The sequence below is a fragment of the Lynx rufus genome, unplaced genomic scaffold (assembly GCF_022079265.1).
Source record: "Lynx rufus isolate CCGP_SWC_20201006 ecotype Redwood Valley unplaced genomic scaffold, mLynRuf1.p SCAF_8, whole genome shotgun sequence".
In the NCBI taxonomy this organism is placed as follows: domain Eukaryota; kingdom Metazoa; phylum Chordata; class Mammalia; order Carnivora; family Felidae; genus Lynx; species Lynx rufus.
Window position 1 is genome coordinate 31,646,137 of NW_025814896.1, and position 13,064 is coordinate 31,659,200.

The 13,064-nt window shown below is 42.4% G+C and overlaps 1 long non-coding RNA gene across 1 annotated transcript; it reads left to right on the forward strand.

Moving 5' to 3' along the window:
* The first annotated feature begins 614 nt into the window (after window positions 1-614).
* On the forward strand, window positions 615-12,101 carry LOC124503612 (uncharacterized). Its single transcript, XR_006960224.1, has 4 exons — window positions 615-1,705; window positions 3,578-3,766; window positions 4,715-4,903; window positions 11,819-12,101. It is a non-coding gene; the product is annotated as an uncharacterized LOC124503612 (long non-coding RNA).
* Window positions 12,102-13,064: the final 963 nt, after the last annotated feature.

Genomic DNA, 13,064 nt, shown 5'->3' on the forward strand with positions numbered 1-13,064 from the left:
TATTAGCTGCCAATCTACAGTTTAAATCTTTATCATTCCTGTTCCATGTGTGTTTGAAAGCAAATGGTACAGTTCCAGGCTGAGACAAGGCTCATGGTGAATGTTTATAGGCTGAATGATAGATGCATAGATGGGTGACGTAGGTCAAGGCAGGATGAAAGGCTGGAGCGGGGGGGTGGGTTCTGATGAAAAATAGTTAGAACAGGGTTTCTCAAACTTAGCGTTATTGACATTTTGGTCCAGATAATTGTTTTTTTAGGTACGTGTTGGACGATGGGGGAGGGGGGGGATGTCCTGTGCATTATAGGATATTTAACAGCACCCCTGCCCTCTATACACTAGATACTAATAGCAACCCCCCGATCCCCACAGTGTGACAACCAGTAATGCCTACACACATTGTCACATGTCCCCTGGGGAGCAAAATCACCACCCCCCCATCCCCACCGAGTTACAGGAGAAGATTCTAAGTGACTCTGGAGGTTACATCTGGGTAGTAGGGGGCAGCTGCCTCAGACAGCTTCGTCCAAGGACCCATGAACCGCACCAAGAGGTCAGGAAGGCTGGCTGGTGCTTCTGGGGCCGAACGCCAGAGTCATTGAGCCACTGGCCCTAACAGAGCTCTGAAGCTCAGCTCTAGGGTAGAGTGAGAATTGAAGGATCTCGTTCGTGATATGCATCTCTCTTTCCTGCCTCCTCGAGCCTGCCACTTCACCTCTTCATCGGTATTTCCACCAGTCAATGGACAGAGGAAAGAAAGACCGAAGAAACTCCGGGGAGCCAACATTGTTATTTGCTTTAAGGGTGTGGGGAAGGGAGAGGGAAGGAACCAAAATTGCTTTTGTGGGAATTTCAGTTTCCTTAGCCATTGTCCTCTTATGGAAAAGGTCATTAGGAAGTAGCTTTATTTCCAAATAGTGACATATACCCAGGCCGGCAGCAATCCTTACCAAAAAGTTTCAGGAGAAGATGGTGAAATCAGAGCACTAAATGTTTTCTCCCAGACAACACAGCAGAGATTGATGGCTATTTGAGTAACTTCTCCATCATAATTCAGCCACCCATAAGCCTTTGGGTAAGATGGTGTTGTTATAAAGCCTTTGTCTATCAATGACGTTTTAATATCCCTTGACACCATTACAGAGTGAAGATGTTATGGGAACAGAAGACAGAGAGCGCGCCTGGTCTAATAGCTTTTCTCTCCCACTGTTATTCAAACCACCCTAATGCGGGAACTCTCACATTTATAATTTTTTAGCAAAACAAAGCCTGCTTGCTGGCTGTAGAAACCACTGGTGTGGGTGTGGGAAAATACACGGAGGAGATGCCTGAATGTAAGTATGTTTCCACAGAGGTAGAGCCGTTAGATGAATTTGTCTTTATTGGTGGCCTCGGGGCACTGGGGATAATGAAACACTATGGCAGGGGTTTCTAGCAGGATTGGGAGAGGAGATTTCCAAGCGAATCCAACATCCTGGCCTTTGGAGCTGGCGAAGATAAATGAGTGACTGTTTTTGCCATATAAGACTGTTCGTTTGCCATCGCAAAGTACCACAGACTGGGTGGCTTAACTGACAGAAATTTATGTTTTCACAGTTCTGGAGGCCAGAAGTCCAAGGTCAAAGCGTCACCAGAGTATAATTATCCTGAGGCCTCTGTCCTTGGCTTGCAGACTCTCCCTGTGTCTTCACATTGCCTTCCATCCGTGAGTGTCTAGGTCCTAATCTCCTCTTACAACGACACCAGTCGTATTGGATTAAGGCCCACCTAAAGACCTCATTTAACCTGACTTTTTTCAAATACCCTATCTCCAAATACAATTCCATTTTGAGGTACTGGAACCTAGGACCTCAACGTATGAATTTGGTGGTGGTGGTGGTAACACAGTTCACCCCACAATAGTGACTGTAGCCCATATACACATCACCGAGTGTACAGAAATGCCAGACAGCCTTTACCAGCTGGTGTACCCATCTCTCGTTTGCTGCGACTGTTGGCAGATGGTGGCTCACATCTGCACAGAATTTTCCTTGTCTGGGAACTTCCTTGGGAGAAGTTACGCATCCCCTCTGGCAGCCCACTGCAAATGACAACTGATAAGGGGCACAAAAGGCCAGTCCCCTTGCCTTAAGGTGGGACTGATCACGTGGTGCATTCACACTCTAGAGCTCTCTGTGGACCAGGCTGACGCTAGACTCCAGCTGAGACCACATCCCTGCTCAGCTCCTTCCCCTGCCCCCCTCCTGCTTCTCTTACTCCTCTTCTCCATTCACCCTCAATAAATCATGTGCACCTGAATCCTGTCTTAGCCTCTGTTATTTTATTTTATTTTATTTTATTTTATTTTATTTTATTTTATTTTATATATTTATTTTATTTTATTTTATTTTATTTTTTGAAAGAGAGAGTGCCTGCATGCGTGAGAGCAGGGGAGGGGCAGGGGAGAGGAGAGAGAGAGAGAGAGAGAGAGAGAGAGAGAGAGAATCCTAAGCAGACTTCACGCAGGGCTCGATCTGAGGGTGAGATCACACTTGAACCAAAACCAAGAGGCACACTCTTAACCAACTGAGCCATCCAGGTGCTCCTCAACCTCTGCTTTTAAAGGACTTATCATGAGACTGAATTTCAAAGAAAGCATTCAAATGCATTTAACAGGAACATTCTTCAGAAGACAATTTAGTTGTTCTTTGATGATTCAGAAGATACTCCCTAACCATGCAGGGTCACTTGACTCTTATTAGGAACATCGATCACTTCTACAGGTGGGAGGAAATATCCCTGAATAGAGCACTCTTATGACTAGCACGGGCAATTACACATTTTGATTCAACAGCAGCCAGAACCCAATCTGGCTAGATCCAAATAAAGCCAGATCTGATGGCAGAGGCAGAGATCAGAATAATATCTCTGGTTGGCATCATCCACACCAACCATCACAAAGCGTAGTCATCACTCTCCCAAGTGGCGCTTCTTGCTTGGACAGCACTTCCCATCGTTCATCTCATTTTTTTTGGTTTATTTATTTTGAGAGAGAGGGAGAGAGCATGTGTGCACGTGAGTGGGGGAGGGGCAGAGAGAAAGAGGGGGAGAGAGAGAGAGAATCCCAAGCAGGCTCCACACTGTCATCATGGAGCCCGATGTGGGGCTCAAACTCATGAACCATGAGATCGTGACCAGAGCTGAAGTTGGATGCTTAACTGACTGAGCCGCCCAGGTGCCCCTTGTTCATCTCATTTTTAGATACATAGGCTGTTAGTGCTGGGAGGGTCTGTAGTCATTCCTCTAAGCTCTGTGGTGGGTTGGATTGTGCCCCCCCCCGCCCCGAATATGTTGAAGTCATAACCCCTGAGACCTCAGAAGATGGCCTTACTTGGAAATAGGGTCGTTGTAGATGTAATTAGGATGAAGTAACACTGGAGTAGGGTAGGCCCTAATCCAAAGCTCTCCACTTTTTCATTGCTTTGTTTTTGAAATCATGGGCAACGGGATTCAGAACTCGACAAAATATTGTGAAACTTCCCGACAAGTGGAAAGCCACTTTTAATATTTTCTATCACTTTTAATATTTCCCATCTAGGAGTGCAAAGATGGCAGGCTCCATGCCCTTGTGTAAAACGTCTCATCCTCCTGGAATAAAAACAATTGAAAGAATAAACAAAAACAAGATGGTAGCAAAGTTACGGTGCGGTCCTTGGTCAGAAAATCAATGGAGGACACCTAGAAAATGCGTCTGGAGATTTGGAGAATGTGAAAACAAAGGACTCAGGTGAGAAGTTGGCAGTGCAGTTTGGTACAAGTACAGAGAGCTCTTCCTAACGTGTCCCAGGGTATAAAGTGCTTGTTAGGTTCTGGCGGCAATAAAATGCAAGAGATGTTTTTAATGAGCCATGAAAGAAAAGATGAACTAGACAGAGAGTCTCAGCAGTAATGAGTTTTTGAATAAAACCAGTGTTTGATGAAAAGGAAAGCCCAAAAAACCTGTAGCCAGCAAGGATCATCTGCTTTGTTTTAAGAAGGGATCAGAAAGGATTTTGGTGTGAGGGTCTTGAACATCCCATAAAAAACACATCCACCATTGTTTCAGAGGCTAGGTATTGCAGCAAAGAGGTGGAAATCAGAAGTGCTCCACTGACATAGCTTGCTGAATAAGGAAGTTTCTAAGAGGATGAGCATAAAAATCATTAGACCACACGAGAATTCATGGGTTATCTGGTGGCAACGTTTGTTAAAGGGCATCTAATTTAAAAGTAAGTTACACAGTTTTCCTCTAAAACAAGGCTAGTGTTTCAAATTTGGGAGCCTATTCTGGGAAGACAAATAACTATCAATAGAATTGACAAGTGATGGTGGAGGGTCAGACTGGCAGAAGGACAAGAGTAAATCAGCAAGACTCGCTTATCTCGTGGATGGGGAAGGAAGTTGGTGTCGTCAGAATTCACTGCAAAGAGATTAGAAACATTAACTGAGCCATACAGAGAAGTAAAATTGTGCACGAAATCTTCTCCCAGAGATACACATTGTCAGATGACAGAATCTGATCAAGTAAGGATTCCAACAGACCTTCTGGAAGCCTCTTTGGCTCCAGACTTCCATAATTTTGCACTGGAGCCAGAGGCACTTCATCACTCTTGGAGTTTATGATATGAAATATTATTATAGGTCCCAATACCCTCCGCCATGAACACAGCCTTCTGTGTCCCCTTTGCTTCTCCAGACTAACAGCCTTGTCCAGACACATTCCTGAACCTAGTGCTGTCCAGCTGTCTTTGGATTCAGAGGGACTTGAGAGACCTACTAACCAAATGCAATGTGTGGTCCTTGTGTGGATCTTGGCTCAGATGGACCAGCTGCAAAAGACGTTATGGCAACAATTGGAGAGATCTGAATACGGATCGGGTACCAGGTGACATGAAAGAATTATTGTTCGTTTTGTTAGGTAGAGTGGTATAGGGTTATGGAAGAAAAGTCCTTATTTTTAGAAAATAGAAATATGAAAGTGTTATGAAGTAAAATGTCATGTCTGTAATTTATTATAAATGCTTTGGCAAAAAATAGGAAGCAAATCTGGCAAAATGTTAAGAATGGTTAAGTTTAGGTAATGCATATATGGGAGGTCATTACACTATTTTTTTCTATTTTTCCATATGTTTGAAAATGTTCGTAATAAAAATTTTATAATAAACAAAATTAGTAAAAAAACAAAACAAAACAAAACAAAACATCTACCACCAAGGTGAAAATGATGGTTCAGCATTGAGAAAGAAAGCAAATACTTTTCTGGAATAAAATATATGGAGAGAACATTTTGAAAGTTTATATTTTACTGATCAAAGAAAAACAAGTGGGTCGTCTACCTCCTGCCTTACTTTTTAAAATTGGGGGAAAAACAATTGACCAACCCAAAAAGGAAATTGAGAAAATAATTTCATTTACAATAGCAATAAAAAGAAGAAAATACTTAGGAATAAACTTAACCAAGGAGGTGAAAGCCTCCTATCCTAAAGACTACAACACATTATTATTTTTTATTTTTTACAATTTATTTATTTTTTAGACAGAGAGAGAGCAGGGGAGGGGTAGAGACAAAGGGAGAGAGAGAATCCCAGGCAGACTCTGCACTGGAGTACAGAGTCCAACACGGGGCTCGAGCTCACAAACCATGAGATCATGACCTGAGCTGAAACCAAGAGTTGGACACTTAACTGAGCCACCCAGGTGCCCCATAAAACTTATTGAAAGAAATTAAAGAAGATGAATAAGTGGAAAGAGATCTTGTATTCATGGACAGAAGACTTGACATTGTTAAGATATCAATTCTACCCAAAGCAACCTACAAATTCAGTGCACTCCCTATCAAAATCCCAATGACATTTCTCATAGAAATAGAAAAATACATTCTAAATTCATATAGAATCTCAAGAAACTCAGCATAGCCGAAACAATTTTGAAAAGGAACAAAGTTGGAGGACTCACACTTCTTGATTTCAAAACACATTACAAAGCTACAATAATCAAAACGGTGTAGTATCGGCATTAACACAAATAGAAGAATGGAATAGAATAGAAAGCCAAGAAATAAGCCTTTGTGTATATGGTCAAATGATGTTCAACAAAGATGCCAAGACCACTCAATGGGGGAAAGACAGTCTTTGCAACAAATGGTGTCGGGAAAACTGGATATCCACATGTAAAAGTATAAAGTTGGACTTTAGCTTACACCATAGACAAAAATTAACTCAAAATTGATTAAAGATCTAAATTTAAGACCTAAAACTGTAAAACTCCTGGAAGAAAACATAGATGAAAAGCTCATGAGATTGGCAATTATTTCTTGGTTATGACACCCAAAACACAGACAACAGAAGCAAAAATAGACAAATGTGACTACATCAACCTTAAAAACTTTTGTGCATCAAAGGACACAGCCTATGGAATGGGAGGAAATATATGCAAAACATATACTTGATAAGGGGCTAATATTCAGAATATATAAAGAACGCTTCCAACTCAACAACAAAAATTCAAATCACCCAACTGAGAATAAATATTTCTCTAAAGATAATATAGATGGTCAACAGGCATATTAAAAGATGCCAATGTCACAAATCATCAGAGAAACGTGAATCAAAACCACAATGAAGTATCACCTCACACCCATTCAGATGTCCACTATGAAAAACAACACTAGAAAATAGTAAATGTTGGTGAGGATGTGGAAAAATTAGAACCCTAGTGCACAGAGGGTGCGATTGTAAGCTAGTCCCACTGCTATGGAGAACAGTCCGGAGATTCCTCAGAAAATTAAACACAGAACTATCATACGAGGTAGCAACCCCATTTCTGAGTGTATATCTAGAATAATTGAAATCAGAATCTTGAAGAGATATTTGCACACTCATGTTCACAGCAGCACTGTTCACAATAGTAAGAGACAGAAGCAACCCAAACATCCAATGACAATTGAATGGATAAACAAAATGTGAGATACACACACACACACACACACACACACACACACACACACACATTATTCAGTCTTAGGAAGGAAAGAAATCCTGGGACATCTGGATGGCTCAGCTGGTTAAGCGTCTGACTTTGGCTTAGGTCATGATCTCATGGTTTGTGAGTTCGAGACTCACATCGGGCTCTGTTCTGACAGCTCAGAGCCTGGAGCCTGCTTCGGATCCTGTGTCTCCCTCTCACTCTGTCCCTCCCCGTTCACATTCTGTCTCTCTGTCTCTCTCTCAAAAATAAACATTAACAAAATTTTTTTTTTTAAAAAGGAAAGAAATCCTATCACATGCTACAACAAGGATATACCTTGAGGACTTTATGCAAGTCATGAAAGACAAATATGGCATGATTTTACTTATATGGGGTATCTAGAGTAGTCAAATTCAGAGACAGAAAGTAGAAAGGTCATTCCCAGGAGTAGGGGAGAGGGGAAAAGAAGAGTTAATGAGTATAGAGTTTCATATCTACAAGATAAAAAATTCTGGAGATCCATTCACAACAATGTGAATAAACTTAATACTCCTGAATAATACACTTAAAAATGGTTAACATGGTAAATTTTATGTTATGTGTTTTTTACCACAATAAAAAATGGGGGGGGGGAAACTTGGGAACAGAATGGTTGGGCTGTTTAAAAGCTTCCAAATGAAGTATTTCAGTAGGTTTTGAAATGAAATACTTTGTTAATATATATGAGAATATGGCACCCTCTGATTAGTCTGCAAAAACATCAGGGAACATAGTGATTTACTGTCTACATGTCACCATAATTGTTGGTGGAAGAGAGAAAAAGAAGTATCACAATTTAGGAGAGCATACCCAATGATGTCCTTACTACATTTACTTCTTATGAGGAATATTTTTCGATTACAAGAGATATCAAAAGGAAGTGTTAAAAGAAACAGACCTATGGGGCGTCTGGATGGCTCAGTCAGTTAAGTGTCTGACTTCGGCTCAGGTCATGATCTAAAGGTTCATGGGTTCGGGCCCTGCATCAGACGGTGTACTGACAGCTCAGAGCCTGGAACCTGCTTGGGAATCTCTCTCTTCCCCTCTCTCTCTCTGCCCCTACCCAGCTCTCGCTCACTCTCTCAAAATAAATAAGTAAACTTAAAAAAAAATTAAAAAATAAAAGAAACAGACCTACCTTCAAATTATGTTACACAAAATGTTGAGTCAACATTTAAAAAAATTAAAGTGAATTGAGTTATGTATAATTCAAAGTACTACTAATACAAATATTTTAATCAGAACTATTCATTATAATAAACAATTGGCCTATGAATACACTTCTTTTTTTTCATGTTTTTTATTTATTTTTGAGAGAGACCACCTGCAGGGGAGGGGCCGAGAGAGAGGGAGACAGGATTTGAAGCAGGCTCTGTGCTGACAGCAGAGAGCCCGATGCTGGGCTTGAACCCACGAACCATGAGATCATGACCTGAGCTGAAGTCTGACGCTCAACCAACGGAGCCACCCAGGCTCCTGACCTATTACTAAATTTCTAAAATATTTATTAAGTATTTATTTCCTGTTTAGTTCATTCTTTAAAATTTTTTTTTGTTACAGTTCCCGTATTTTTACTGATGTATAACAACTTTGGGGTCATTGCTGGAAAGTTCAGGAATTTATTAATATTCACAAATCCTGGAGACTTGTGTCCAGTCTCTTCCAGGAATTCTGAACCAGATGTAAGAATAGGCTATGGTAGAAGAGGAGGGAGAGAGAAAAGAGGAGAGGAGTCTGGGAGGGAAGAGAATGAGTTTGGTTTTAATCTGATTTTCAAGCTCTTCCAATTATTAAGAACAACACTATAGAGCTTTCCATAATGAAGGAATGTTCTAGATCTCTGCTGTCTGATACAGTAGCCACTAGCCATATGTAGCTACTGAGCACTTGAAATGTAGTTATTGTGACTGAGGAATGGAATTGTTTAAATTAATTAATTTTGAGAAAGAGAGAGAAAGTGTGTGCATGCATGTGCAAGTGGGGGAGGGGCAGAGAGAGAGAGAGAGAGAGAGAGAGAGAGAGAGGAAGGAGAATCCCAAACAGGCTCTACCTTCAGCTCAGAGCCTGATGCAGGGCTCCATCTCACAGCAAAAGTTAGATGCTTAACAAACTGAGCTATCCGGGCGCCCCCCGAGGAACTGGATTTAAAATTTTGTTTAATTGAGGGGTGCCTGGGTGACTCAGTTCATTAAGTATGTGACCCTTGATTCAGGCCGATTCAGATCGGTTCAGGTCACGATCTCATGGTTTGTGAGATCGAGCCCCACGTTGGGCTCCACGCTGATGGCACGGAACCTGCTTGGGATTCTCTTTGCCTTTCCCCCATTCATTCTCTCTCTCTCTCTCTCTCTCTCAAAATAAAGAAAAAATAAACATTAAAAAATTCTATTTAATTAAAATTTAAATGGTCACATATGGCTAATGGCTACTGTATTGGACATTGCAGTGCTAGAAAGAACCCACGGCCAAACATGCCTTAAATATTTAGTGACTGAAGGGAAATACGAAATGTGGGAGCCTGGCAATGGAGAGCTGCACACGTGTCAACATGAAGACATAAGCTGGTGCCGGGATGTAGAGGTGGCATAATCTGAATGATGTAGGTGGCTGAGTCATGCCAAAGGGCTCTTCCGTTTTCTTTTTTACCTTGAGGAAAGGTTTACAATTTCTGTGTTGTTGCAGAATGGAAATATAACTTATGTGTCACAACTTACCTGCCTACAAAATGTGTGTGTGATACACTTTTTGTCGCTTTAATCATATCTCATAGTTTCAAATTATTTTTTTAATGTTTTATTTATTTTTGAGAGAGAGAGAGAGAGAGAGCAGGGAAGGGGCAGAGACAGAAGGAGGTATAGAAACTGATCCAAGCTCGGAGCTGTCAACACAGAGCCCGATGCAGGGCTTGAATTTGTGAACTTCGAGATCATGACCTGAGCTGAAGTCGAATGCTTAACCAGTGAGCCACCCAGGTGCCCCTCAAATTATTTTTCCTTTGCAAAGTTGCAAGTGGGGGGACATGTGCCTCTTCTCCTTTACCCCATACTCTGGGCTTATAATTTCGTCAGTGCAAATGGAGGAACTTCAGTCTTCCTCTCTTCAGGGCTGTAGATGGCCACTAGATTTCAAGTTCTCTCTGCCCCTTTGTTAAACTTCCTCCTCCGAAAGATATCTCCTTAGATGCTGATATAAAGTTCCTTTAACAGCAAGCAAAATCTTTTGCTCCCCAATTAGAGATAAAGGTGTATGATAGAAATACTACCTGCCATCATACAAGAAACACACATGCTAAGAAAAAAATTCAATCAGTGAATTGAGGAGGCCCTCAGCTCCTTCCCTACGAAGGAGAGGTGGACTGAAAAGGGAAACCATTAGTTCCGTTTAAAAAAGTTCAGGGACGCCTGGGTGGCTTAGTCGGTGGAGCGTCAGGCTCTTGATTTTGGCTCAGGTCATGATCCCAGGGTTGTGGGATCGAGCCCCTTGTCAGGCTCTGCACTGAGCCTGGAGCCTGTTTGAGATTGTCTCTCTTTCTCTCCCCCTTTGCCCCTCTCCCCTTCTCTTTCTCTCTAAAATAAGAAAAAGGGGTGCAAATGGCAATAGTGTTTTTTTAATGTATATGGTGGGGATAAAGAAGAACCATATTTTCAGCATCATCATCACTTTGCCTTGAGCTAAATGGGAAGAACAAACTGGAAGCAGCTCTGGGCTGTGAGTTTAGAACAACTCAGGGGTGAGTTGTCTCTTGGGACATTGTAAATTCTTGGGGGACAGGGACCAAGTACGATATATTTCCCGCCTGCGTCCCAGTAGTTTCCAGCATGGTGCCAAGTACATGGAGTATAAGAGTCTGTTGGAAAAGTGAGAGGATATAACTTTTGAAAACCTATTTAAGTCCTGGAGCACTGCCTACGCAGTGAGCATTTTCTTTTCCCCTTGAACAAAGTGGATGAGAAAATTAACTGATTAAAAACTTCCTGGGCACGATCTTACCTCCCCATCTTTGCTCCTCACTGATGAGAACTTAGGCTGAAGAGCTCTTCTAGAGAGTTCTTTAGCAGCAGCCAATTTACTAATGAAAATCAGTGCTAACTATGCGAGCATTTTGGAAATTAAGATAAGGAGGATTTCCGTGTAGACTCAGATTTTTTCATTTGTCAAGGCAAGATTTATCATGGGAAAAATGATGACATTTTACTGAAAGACGTTAAGGAATATCTAAATAATTGCATATGTTTATGACTAGGAAGATACAATGCCACACATGTGTCCATTTCCCCAGAACGGAGCTATGGATACCATGTAATTCCATGCAAAATTCCAATAAAGTCATCCTGGAACCCAAAAAGCTGATTTGAAAATTTGCGTGGAAGAGTCAAGAACCAAGCATAGTCAAGACACTCTCGACACAGGAAGGGCAAGGTGGTGGGGAGGTCCTGCTCTACTGCCTGTCAAGACTTATTAAAGAGTCGGAGTCATTAAGGCACTGTGATATTGTCACAGGAGAGACGACTAGACATGAGGCGCAACGGAAGGGCCGGAAACAGGAACACAAGTCTGTGGAAACCGGAGACGTGCCATGAGGGGCCATCGCAGGAGGAGGAAGGGATAGATCGGTTGACACATGGCTCCATGACCCCACAAAAGACTTGGTGCTCTATGCTTTCACTGCCACACCTGCAACAGCACTGCACCCAGTCTCGAGGGTTAACCGGCGTCACGTTTATGCTCTCCTCGATTGCTAACCTAAGTCCCTTGATCTGTAGCAGAACTAACTTACTCACTTTGCGATTTGCAGCCCACTGGCCTTGAGGAGCGAAGGACCAAATGTTCCCAGAAGATAAGGCCTGACTACATTCGAAAACAGCTGCCACGGATGCCAGCAAGTCTGTTCAGGGTCATGTCCACATATGACTAACGACCTGGGCACTTGCTTCTTCTGCACATAGCTCCCTGCCCTTTCCCTGTGCCTTCCCCTTTGAAACCTTCCAGCTTCCCTTGGATGAGGAAGGTGGTCTTTGAGACATCTGTCCAGCATCTCCCCAGGTTTCCGGCCTCCTGAATAAAGCAACCCTGCTCTTTCCACCATCGCTTGTCTCGCAAGTGTTGATTTTCAATCTGCAAGCAGGCTAATCTTAGTTTGGAACCGGTTCTCTGGAAACACACTCGTCCATCACTCGGATGATCGCTGCTTTGTTCTCTTACTGTCTCTTCCACAAACTTGTCAATGCTGAGAGAGTGTCTAATTTTCCCTCTTTGCATCACCTAACACAATGTCCAGCACATAGAAGGGTCTCCCCAAGATTGAGTTCCATCTCCTATGAAAATTTGCCCTTTACTCCATGGGGTCACTCTGAGAATTAAGAGATGATTTAAGTAAATCTACAAGAGCCGTGCTTTGCATAGAGGAAGTGGCCTTAAATGGTCATCATAATAGTTAACATTTATTGAGTCTTACTACGTGCCATGCACTGCACTAAATTCATAAGAATTGTCCCAACTTACTGCCAGCGGCAATCCTATGAGACACGGGGAAATGGAGACACTGAGAAGTTAGGTACTTTGTCCAAGGCAATATACTGGAAGGTGGGAATTGAGGCTTTCAACCTAAGCAGACTGGCTTCCTTTTGGCATTCCAGTGTAATCTTAACCATTACATTATACTATGCTCCACACTAGGACCTTAGTTTTGTATAAAAGAAACATTTGTGGCATGGATGAGCACACAAAGCGATCCTGAGTCTTCCATAAAATGTTAAGAAGCAGGGGAGTGTGTAACGTGTCTTTGGGATTTCCATTTTATTTAATCTTGAAGGAGCTCTTATTGGCTGGAATTAAGTCTAGTGTGGCCCACCTCATCACCATGTGTGCAGGAGAAAGAAGGTGTTGAAAGGTGACAGCACTCCCCTCCCCGTCCCCAGCCCCCGGGAGAGTCAGGACAGGCACCTGCAATTCCTGGCCACCGTGATGTATAGAGCTCCGTGTGTCTCTGGCCTGAGTGGGAGACCCTGTGAATGCGGGGCAGAGCGGGGAGGCCGGCTGGG